The sequence below is a fragment of the Bubalus kerabau genome, chromosome 7, assembly GCF_029407905.1.
Source record: "Bubalus kerabau isolate K-KA32 ecotype Philippines breed swamp buffalo chromosome 7, PCC_UOA_SB_1v2, whole genome shotgun sequence".
Classification (NCBI taxonomy): Eukaryota; Metazoa; Chordata; class Mammalia; order Artiodactyla; family Bovidae; genus Bubalus; species Bubalus kerabau.
This window is the reverse complement of record NC_073630.1, coordinates 34,524,524-34,535,407: the sequence shown is the minus strand read 5'-3', so window position 1 is coordinate 34,535,407 and position 10,884 is coordinate 34,524,524. Positions and strand designations below refer to the sequence as shown.

At 38.7% G+C, this 10,884-nt stretch overlaps 1 long non-coding RNA gene across 1 annotated transcript; it reads left to right on the top strand.

Moving 5' to 3' along the window:
- The first annotated feature begins 74 nt into the window (after positions 1-74).
- On the top strand, positions 75-2,657 carry LOC129657642 (uncharacterized). The gene is made up of 2 exons (XR_008716930.1): positions 75-449; positions 854-2,657. It is a non-coding gene; the product is annotated as an uncharacterized LOC129657642 (long non-coding RNA).
- Positions 2,658-10,884: the final 8,227 nt, after the last annotated feature.

Sequence of the window (10,884 nt, the reverse complement as noted above, 5' to 3'; positions counted from 1 at the left end):
TAAAGGGCAACCCTAGGGGAAGACTGGGCTTCCTTTGTGGCTCAGGTGGTAAAGAATTTGCCTGCAATGCAAGAAACCTGTGTTCGATCCCTGGGTTGGGAAGATCCCCTGGAGAAGGGAAAGGCTACCCACTCCAGCATTCTGGCCTGGAGAATTCCTCAGACTGTATAATCCATAGGGTCGCAAAGAATAGAACATGACTGAGCGACTTTCACTACTCACTACTAGGGGAAGACTGGTAGCTATGAGAAGAGAATTTTTTAGGCTTTTTGAGTTATTTAGGTCAGTTCTAAATTCATATAAAGGAAGCCAACATTTTGGTGCTACCATGCATAATTTATTCTGCAGCCATCCTAGGAAAAACAGTCTCCTTCATTTTCTTTTCCTGGGTTTCAAAATCAAACAAATGCCGGAAGACCATATCTATGAAACTCAGTGAGGTTATGAAAGTAAGTAATATATTCCACTTAGAACATAATCGTAACTTGGACTTTAGTTTAAGAAATAATTAAAACATATTTAATTCACTTGAGTTTTAGTTGTGTCTTTCTATATTCTAAGTATATTATATGTTTCCAAAATTTTAACTCCAGTGGGAAAAAAACAGACTTTTTAACACTCGGGTAAATTTTAACTTAGAAATGTATTCATGTATGTTTAATTTTTTACATGATAAATGGAACTAAATGAGGAAAATATAATCAGTACTGGCACATCAATTGCATAGCATAGAATGATTACAGTATATATAATTTGCACTCCAAAAACATATGCAGTCTTTGAGTTTAAACTTGCAATTGGGAGTTCACAGATCCTTTACAGTTACTAATGTTTAGCATTCTTATTTTTTCAGCTTTGGGCAAATCATAAACATCTTTTGTCTTCAGACTCCACTGGATGATACTGGGCACATTAAACCATGCTAAGCAATTTCCTCAGAGAGTATGCTCCCACTCATGGCCCCTTTCACTGGATACTATCCCATTCACTGTCTGTGGGCAATTCAGGTGGCCACACTTCTGTAATTTAACTCCACCACCCCAGCCACAACTGCTTTTCCAGCGCTGGACTCTGGCTCGATTACACGCAGGCTGTGGGCGGAGCAACACCAATCAGATTACCTCACCAGAATGTAAATAAGAGACAAAGTCTGGTTGTCCACAGGCAGGGCAACCAATACCCCAAACTAGCAATTTCAACACTTCCCCTTGCTGCACTCCTGGGCTCCAGCACAGCTGCTGTGTGAAAGTGTTAAGTAGCTTCAGCCGTTTCCAGCTCTTTGCAACCCCATGGACTATAGCCCACCAGGCTCCTTTTTGTCTGTGGGGTTTCCCAGGCAAGAACACTGGAGTGGGTTGCCATTTCCTCCTCCAGGGGATCTTCCCAACAGAGGGAGAGAAGTGGGTCTCCTTCATTGCAGGCAGGCTCTACCATCTGAGCCTAAGTTTGATTTATTTATTTAATATGCTTTCAGTTTGAGGGTTTTTAAAGAATTTTTTTAGATGTGCACTGAATATGTCACAAGTTATATACAAGTAACATGAAATAGCACTCGTGAGCTGCTATGGGGAAAAAATAGAGAACTTCAAATGCTGCATATCACTGAATATGTTATTACATGAGGACAGTAAGGTACCAGAAATATTCACCAAAGATAGAAATGTAGAGATCTAGCAATTCACATCAAAAGAGGGCAGATTCTGATTCTTATACCTGAAGTTAAATAAAATTAAGAGAGAGGAGAAAAGCAGCAGAAGTTAACACAAATTATCTTAAACACCCTTTGGGAAAAATTAGAAAAGAATAAGTAAGTTTTCTCCCTATAAGTATGTTGTACTGAGATTCAGCTAACACTTTGAGAGAGACTACTTGCTCCTAGAGGTGGAAAATTTTAAAGAAAACAAAATTAAAAATTTTATAGGGTAGTGACTTTAGGATAATGAAGAGTATGAAAAGACAAAAGATATGACAATGAGAGATGAATTCCCCAGGTCAATAGGTGCCCAATATGCTACTGGAGAAGACTGGAGAAATAACGCCAGAAAGAATGAAGAGACAGAGCCAAAGTGAAAGCAATGCCCTGTTGTGGATGTGACTGGTGATGGAAGTAAAGTCCAATACTGTAAAGAACAATATCGCACAGGAACCTGAAATGTCAGGTCCATGAATCAAGGTAAATTGGAAGTACTCAAACAAGAGATGGGTAGAGTGAACATCAACATTGTAGGCATCAGTGAACAAAATGGACTGGAATGGGGGAATGTAACTCAGATTACCATTGTCCCTACTACTGTGGGCAAGAATCCCTGAAGAAATGGCTGGCTGAGGAGGTCTTACAAATAGTTGTGAAAAGAAGAGAAGTAAAAAGCAAAGGAGAAAAGGAAAGATGTACCCATTTGAATGCAGAGTTCCAAAGAATAGCAAGGAGAGATAAGAAAGCCTTCCTCAGTGATCAGTGCAAAGAAATAGAAGGAAATAATAGAATGGGAGAGACTAGAGATGTCTTCAAGAAAATTAGAGCTACCAAGGGAATATTTCATGCAAAGATGGGCACAATAAAGGACAGAAATGGTATGGACTTAACAGAAGCAGAAAATATTAAGAAGTGGTGACAAGAATACACAGAAGAACTGTACAAAAAAAAGATCTTCACAACCGAGATAATCACGATGGTGTGATCACTGACCTAGAGCCAGACATCCTGGAATGTGAAGTCAAGTGGGCCTTAGGAAGCATCACTATGAACAAAGCTAGTGGAGGTGATAGAATTCCAGTTGAGCTATTTTAAATTCTAAAAGATGATGCTATGAAAGTGCCGCACTCAAAATGCCAGCAAATTTGGAAAACTCAGCAGTGGCCACAGGACTGGAAAAGGTCAGTTTTCATTCCAATCCCAAAGAAAGGCAATACCAAAGAATGTTTAAACTACTGCACAATTGTACTCATCTCACATGGTAGTAAAGTAATGCTCAAATTCTCCAAGTCAGGCTTCAGTAATACATGAACTGTGAGTTTTCAGATGTTCAAGCTGGTCTTAGAAAAAACAGAGGAACCAGAGATCAAATTGCCAACATCCGTTGGATCATCAAAAAAGCAAGAGAATTCCAGAAAAACATCTATTTCTGCTTTATTGACTATGCCAAAGCCTTTGACTCTGTGGATCACAATGGGAAATTCTTCAAGAGATGGGAATACCAAACCACCTGACCTGCCTCTTGAGAAATCTGTATGCAGGTCAGGAAGCAACACTTAGAACTGGACATGGAATAACCGACTGTTTCCATATCAGGAAAGGAGTACATCAAGGCTGTATATTGTCACCTTGCTTATTTAACTTATTTGCAGAGTACATCATGACAAACACTGGGCTGGATGAAGCACAAGCTGGAATCAAGATTGCCAGGAGAAATATCAATAACCTCAGATATGCAGATGACACCACGCTTAATGGTAGAAAGTGAAGAGGAACTAAAGAGCCTCTTGATGAAAGTGAAAAAGGAGAGTGAAAAAATTGGCTTACAGCTTAGCATCCAGAAAACTAAGATCATGGCAACTGGTCCCATCACTTCAGGCAAATAGATGGGGAAAAAGTGGAATCAGTGGCTGACTTTATTTTTTTGGGCTCCAAAATGACTGCAGATGGTGATTGCAGCCATGAAATTAAAAGACGCTTACTCCTTGGAAGAAAAGTTATGACCAACCTAGATAGCATATTAAAAAGCAGAGACATTATTTTGTCAACAAAGGTCCATCTAGTCAAGGCTGTGGTTTTTCCAGTGGTCATGTATGGATGTGAGAGTTGGACTATAAAGAAAGCTGAGCACTGAAGAATGGATGCTTTTAAACTGCGGTGTTGGAGAAGACTCTTGGTCCCTTGGACTGCAAGGAGATCCAACCAGTCCATCCTAAAAGAAATCAGTCCTGAATATTCATTGGAAGGACTGATGTTGAAGCTGAAACTCCAATATTTTGGCCACCTGATGCAAAGAGCTGACTCATTTGAAAAGACCCTGATGCTGGGAAAGATTGAGGGCAGGAAGAGAAGGGGATGACAGAGGATGAGATGGTTGGATGGCATCACTGACTCAATGGAAATGTATTTGAGTAAGCTCTAGGAGTTGCTGATGGACAGGGAGGCTTGGCATGCTGCGGTCCATAGAGTTGCAAAAACTCGGACATGACTGAGCGACTTAACACTCACTAGCAAAGTAATGCTCAAAATTCTCCAAGCCAGGTTTCAACAGCATTTGCACCATGACCTTCCAGATGTTCAAGCCGGATTTTACAAAAGCAGAGGATATATCAATAAGTACTTTAAATGTAAACGGATTAAATGCTCCAACCAAAAGACACAGACTGGCTAAATTGATACTAAAATAAGACTCATATATATTCTGTCTAAAAGAAACCCACTTCAGACCTAAAGACACATATAAACTGAAAGTGAGAGGATGGAAAAATATATTCCATGCAAATAGGAAGCAAAAGAAAGCTGGAATGACAATCTTCATATGAGACAAAGTAGACCTTAAAATAAAGAATACTGCAAGAGATAAGGAAAGACACTATGTAATGGTCAAGGAATCAATCCAAGAGGAAGACATTGCAATTGTAAATATCTATGCACCCAACATAGGAGCACATCTATACATAAGACAACCCCAACAGGCATAAAAGGAGAAACTGACAGTAACACAACAATATCAGGAGACTTTAACACCCCCATAACACCAATGGACAGATCATCAAAGGGAAAATTATTAAGGAAACACAAGTTTTAAGTGATACATTAGATGAGATGGATCTCACTGATACCTTTCGGACATTCCATCCAAATGCAGAAGAATACACCTTCTTCAAAGTGGACATGGAACATTCTCCAGGATAGACCATATCTTGGATCACAAATCAAACCTCAGTAAATTTAAGAAAATCAAAATCATACAAGCATCTTCTCCAACCACAGCACTATGAGACTAGATATCAATTACAAGAAAAAAAATATAAAATGCACAAACACATGGAAATTAAACAATACATTTCTAAATAACCAACAGGTTACTGAAGAAATCAAAAGGGAAATAAAAAAAAATTCTAGAAAAAATTACAATGAAAACATGACAACTCAAAACCTATGAAATGCAGCAAAAGCAGTTCTAAGAGGGAAGTTTATAGCAATACAACCCTACCTCAAGAAACAAGAAAAACATTGAATAGACAACCTAACTTTACACCTAAAGCAACTGGAAAAAGAAGAACAAAAAAAAATTTAGTGGAAGGAAAGAAATCATAAAGATCCAAGCAGAAATAAATTAAAAAGAAATGAAAGAAAAAATAGTAAAGATTAATAAAACTAAAACCTGGTTCTTTGAGAAGATACAGAAATTGGCAAACCTTTAGCCAGACTCATTAAGAAAAAATGAGAGAAGAATCAAATCAACAAAATTAGAAATAAAAAAAGAGAGGCTACAACAGAAAATGCAGAAATACAAAGGATTACAAGAGACTATTATGAACAACTATATGGCAATAAAATGGATAATCTGGAAGAAATGGAAAGATTCTTAGAAAAGTTCAATCTTCCAATACTGAACCAGGAAGAAATAGAAATTATAAACAACACAATTGCAGGGACTGAAATTGAAGCTGAGCTCAAAAATCTCCCAAAAAACAAAAGCCCAGGACCAGATGGCTTCACAGGAGAATTCTATCAAACATTTAGAGAAGAGCTAATGCCTATCATTTTAAAACTCTTCCAAAAAATTGCAGCGGAAGGAACACTTCAAAATTCATTCTATGAGGCCACCATCACGCTGATACCAAAACCAAAGACAACACACACACACACACACACAAAACTACAAGCCAATATCACTGATGAACATAGATGCAAAGTCCTCAACAAAATTTTAGCAAACAGAATTCAGCAATACATCAAAAAGCTCATACACCGTGATCAAGTTGGGTTTATTCCAGGGATGCAAGGATTCTTCAATATATACAAATCAATCAATTTGATAAACCATATTAGCAAATTGAAAGATAAAAACCATATAGTCATTTCAACAGATGCAAGAAAAGCCTTTGACAAAATTCAGCAGCCATTTATGATCAAAACTCAAAAAAAATGGGTATAAAGGAACCTACCTCAACATAGTAAAGGCCATATATGATAAGCCTACAGAAAACATTATTCTCAATGGTGAAAATCTGAAAGCATTCCCCCCAAGATCAGGAACAAGACAAGGGTGTCCACTTTCACCACTATTATTCACATAGTTCTGAAAGTCCTAGCTACAGCAATCACAGAAGAAAAAGAAATAAAAGGAATCCAGATTGGAAAAGAAGAAGTAAAGCTCTCACTGTTTGAAGATGACATGATACTGTACATAGAAAACCCAAAGATAGTATCAGAAAATTACTAGAGCTAATCAGTGAATTTAGCAAAGTTGCTTGATACAAAATCAATACACAGAAATCACTTGCATTTCTATATTACTAATAGTGAAAAATCAGAAAGAGAAATTAAGGAATCAATCCCATTCACCATTACAAAAAAAATTAATTAAATATCTAGGAATAAACTTACCTAAGGAGACAAAGGAACTGTACACAGAAAATTATGAGACACTAATAAAAGAAATCAAAGATGGTATAAACAGATTGAGAGATATTCCATGTTCCTGGGTAGGAAGAATCCGTATTGTGAAAATGACTATACTACAAAATACAATCTACAGATTCAATGCTATCCTTATCAAATTACCAATGGCAATTTTCACAGAACTAGAACAAAAAATTTCACAATTCCTATGAAACACAAAAGACCAAGAATAGCCAAAACAATCCTGAGAAAGAAGAATGCAGCTGGAGGAATCAACTTTCCTGACTTCATAATTGTACTACAAACCTACAGTCATCAAGACAGTATGGTACTGGCACAAAAACAGAAATATAGACCAGTGGAACAAGACAGTCCAGAAATAAACCCATGCACCTATGGTGCCTCATTTTTCACAAAGGAGGCAAGAATATACAATGGGGCAAAGATAGCCTCTTCAATAAATGGTGCTGGGAAAACTGAACAGCTAGATGTAACACAATGAAATTAGGACACTTGCTAACACCATACAAAAAGGTAAACTCAAAATGGATTAACGACCTAAATGTAAGACCAGAAACTATAAAACTCTTAGAGAAAAACATACGCAGAACACTTGATGACATAAATCAAAACAAGATCCTCTATGACCCACCTCCTAGAGTAACACAAATAAAAACAAAAGTAAACAAGTGGGAGCTGATTAAACTTAAAAGCTTTTGCACAGCAAAGGAAACTATAAGCAACATGAAAAGACAACCCTCAGAATGGCATAAAATAATAGCCAATGAAACAACTGACAAAGGATTAATTTCCAAAATATACAAGCAGCTCATACAACTCAATACCAGAAGAACAAACAACCCAATCAAAAAGTGGAAAAAAGACATAAATAGACATTTCTCTAAAGAAGACATACAGATGGCTAACAAGCATGAAAAGATGCTCAGTATTGCTCATTATTAGAGAAATGCAAATGAAAACTACAATGAAATATCACCTCACACCACTCCAAATGTCTATCATCAAAAAGTCTACAGACAATAAATGCTGGAGAAGACTTGGAATAAAGGTGGGAATGTAAATTGATACAGCCACCCTGGAAGACAGTATGGAGATTCCTTAAAAAACTAGGAATAAAAGCACCACATGACCCAGCAATCCCACTCCTAGGCATATACCCTGAGGAAACCAAAATTGAAAAAGACATATGTATCCTATATTCATTGCAGCACTATTTACAATAGCTAGAACATGGAAGCAACCTAGATGTCCATTGACAGATGAATAGATAAAGAGGTTGTGGTACATATACACAATGGACTATTACTCAGCCATAAAAAGGAACACATTTGAGTCTGTTCTACTCAGGTGGATGAACCTGGAACCTATTATACAGAGTGAAGTAAGTCAGAAAGAGAAAGATATATATATATATATATCTCCAACCAGTCCATTCTAAAGGAGATCAGCCCTGGGTGTTCTTTGGAAGGAATGATACTAAAGCTGAAACTCCAGTACTTTGGCCACATCATACGAAGAGTTGACTCATTGGAAAAGACTCTGATGCTGGGAGGGATTGGGGGCAGGAGGAAAAGGGGACAACAGAGGATGAGATGGCTGGATGGCATCACCAACTCGATAGATGTGAGTTTGAGTGAACTCCGGGAGGTGGTGATGGACAGGGAGGCCTGGCATGCTGCTATTCATGGGGTCACAAAGAGTCAGACACGACTGAGCGACTGAACTATATATGGAATCTAGAAAAATGGTACTGAAGAATTTATTTACAGGGCAGCAGTGGAGAAACGGACATAGAGAATAGACTTATGGACATAGAGGGAGGGGAGGAGAGGGTGAGATGTACAGAAAGAGTAACATGGAAACTTACATTACCAGATGTAACATAGATAGCCATGGGGAATTTGCTGTATGACTCAGGAAACTCAAACAGGGGCTCTGTATCAACCTAGAGGGGTGGGATGGGAAGGAGATGGGAGGGAGGTGCAAAGGGAGGGGATATATGTATAAGTATGGTCGATTTATGTTGAGGTTTGACAGAAAACAACAAAATTCTGTAAAGCAAGATTGAAGGCTGGAGGAACAGGAGACAACAGAGGATGAGATGGTTATATGGCATCATTGTCTCAATGGACATGACTTTGAGCAAGCTCTGGGAGTTGTTGGTGGACAGGGAGGCCTGGCTGCTGCAGTCCATGGTGTCTCAAAGGGTCTGACAAGACTGAGTGACTGAACTGAACTAACTGAGTAACTTTCTGGTCTCTTCAAAGCTAATAACAACAGAAGTGGGATTCACTCTCTGTTTCTTAAATCTGCATCCAATATTTGATTGTTCTGTCCATTTTTTTTTACAGTGGTCTAGCAAGCCCTGGACCTCCAATATAAATTTTGGCCTTTTGGTCATAAAGACTGTTTATCACATGGCTATAACCTAATTTTATAAAGTAAGATGATAATTTTAAATTGTTTAAGTGAACCCAACACCTTCATTTTATATCTGAAAAAAATAAGGTTCAGGAATGAGAACTGCTTTGCCCATGTGGACATAGCTAGAGGTCAATGATCAAGATCCAAGAGCAGGTGTTAGCCTGCTCTTATGTCCCTGGGTATGTTCCAGTGTCTCCTCGTTTAAAATGTGTGGAAACGTGAATAAAATTTGTATCCTGCTATGGTGTGAAGATTGTATCAGATCAGATCAGGTCAGTCGCTCAGTCGTATCTGACTCTTTGTGACCCCATGAATCACAGCGTGCCAGGCCTCCCTGTCCATCACCAACTCCCAGAGTTCACTCAGACTAACATCCATTAAGTCAGTGATGCCATCCAGCCATCTCATCCTCTGTTGTCCCCTTCTCCTCTTGCCCCCAATGCCTCCCAGCATCAGAGTCTTTTCCAATGAGTCAGCTCTTCACATGAGGTGGCCAAAGTACTGGAGTTTCAGCTTTAGCATCATTCCTTCCAAAGAAATCCCAGGGCTGATCTTCTTCAGAATGGACTGGTTGGACCTCCTTGCAGTCCAAGGGACTCTCAAGAGTCTTCTCCAACACCACAGTTCAAAAGCATCAATTCTTCAGCGCTCAGCCTTCTTCATAGTCCAACTCTCACATCCATACATGACCACAGGAAAAACCATAGCCTTGACTAGATGAACTTTTGTTGGCAAAGTAATGTCTCTGCTTTTGAATATGCTATCCAGGTTGGTCATAACTTTCCTTCCAAGGAGTAAGCGTCTTTTAATTTCATGGCTGCAGTCACCATCTGTAGTGATTTTGGAGCCCATAAAAATAAAGTCTGACACTGTTTCCACTGTTTCCCCATCTATTTCCCATGAAGTGATTGGACTGGATGCCATGATCTTCGTTTTCTGAATGTTGAGCTTTAAGCCAACTTTTTCACTCTCCTCTTTCGCTTTCATCAAGAGGCTTTTGAATTCCTCTTCACTTTCTGCCATAAGGGTGGTGTCATTTGCATATCTGAGGTTATTGATATTTCTCCTGGCAATCTTGATTCCAGCTTGTGTTTCTTCCAGTCCAGCGTTTCTCATGATGTACTCTGCATATAAGTTAAATAAGCAGGGTGACAATATACAGCCTTGACGTACTCCTTTTCCTATTTGGAACCAGTCGGTTATTCCATGTCCAGTTCTAACTGTTGCTTCCTGACCTGCATATAGGTTTCTCAAGAGGCAGGTCAGGTGGTCTGGTATTCCCATCTCTTTCATAATTTTCCTCAGTTTATTGTGATCCACACAGTCAAAGGCTTTGGCATAGTCAATAAAGCAGAAATAGATGCTTTTCTGGAACTCTCTTGCTTTTTCCATGATCCAGAGGATGTTGGAAATTTGACCTCTGGTTCCTCTGCCTTTTCTAAAACCAGCTTGAACATCAGGAAGTTCACGGTTCACATATTGCTGAAGCCTGGCTTGGAGAATTTTGAGCATTACTTTACTAGCGTGTGAGATGAGTGCAATTGTGCGGTAGTTTGAGCATTCTTTGACATTACCTTTATTTAGAATTGGAATGAAAACTAACCTTTTCCAGTCTTATGGCCACTGCTGAGTTTTCCAAATTTGCTGGCATATTGAGTGCAACACTTTCACAGCATCATCTTTCAGGATTTGGAATAGCTCAACTGGAATTCCATCACCTCTATTAGCTTTATTTGTAGTGATGCTTTCTAAGGCCCACTTGACTTCACATTCCAGAAAGTCTGGTTCTAGGTGAGTGATCACACCATCATGATTATCTGGGTCATGAAGATCTT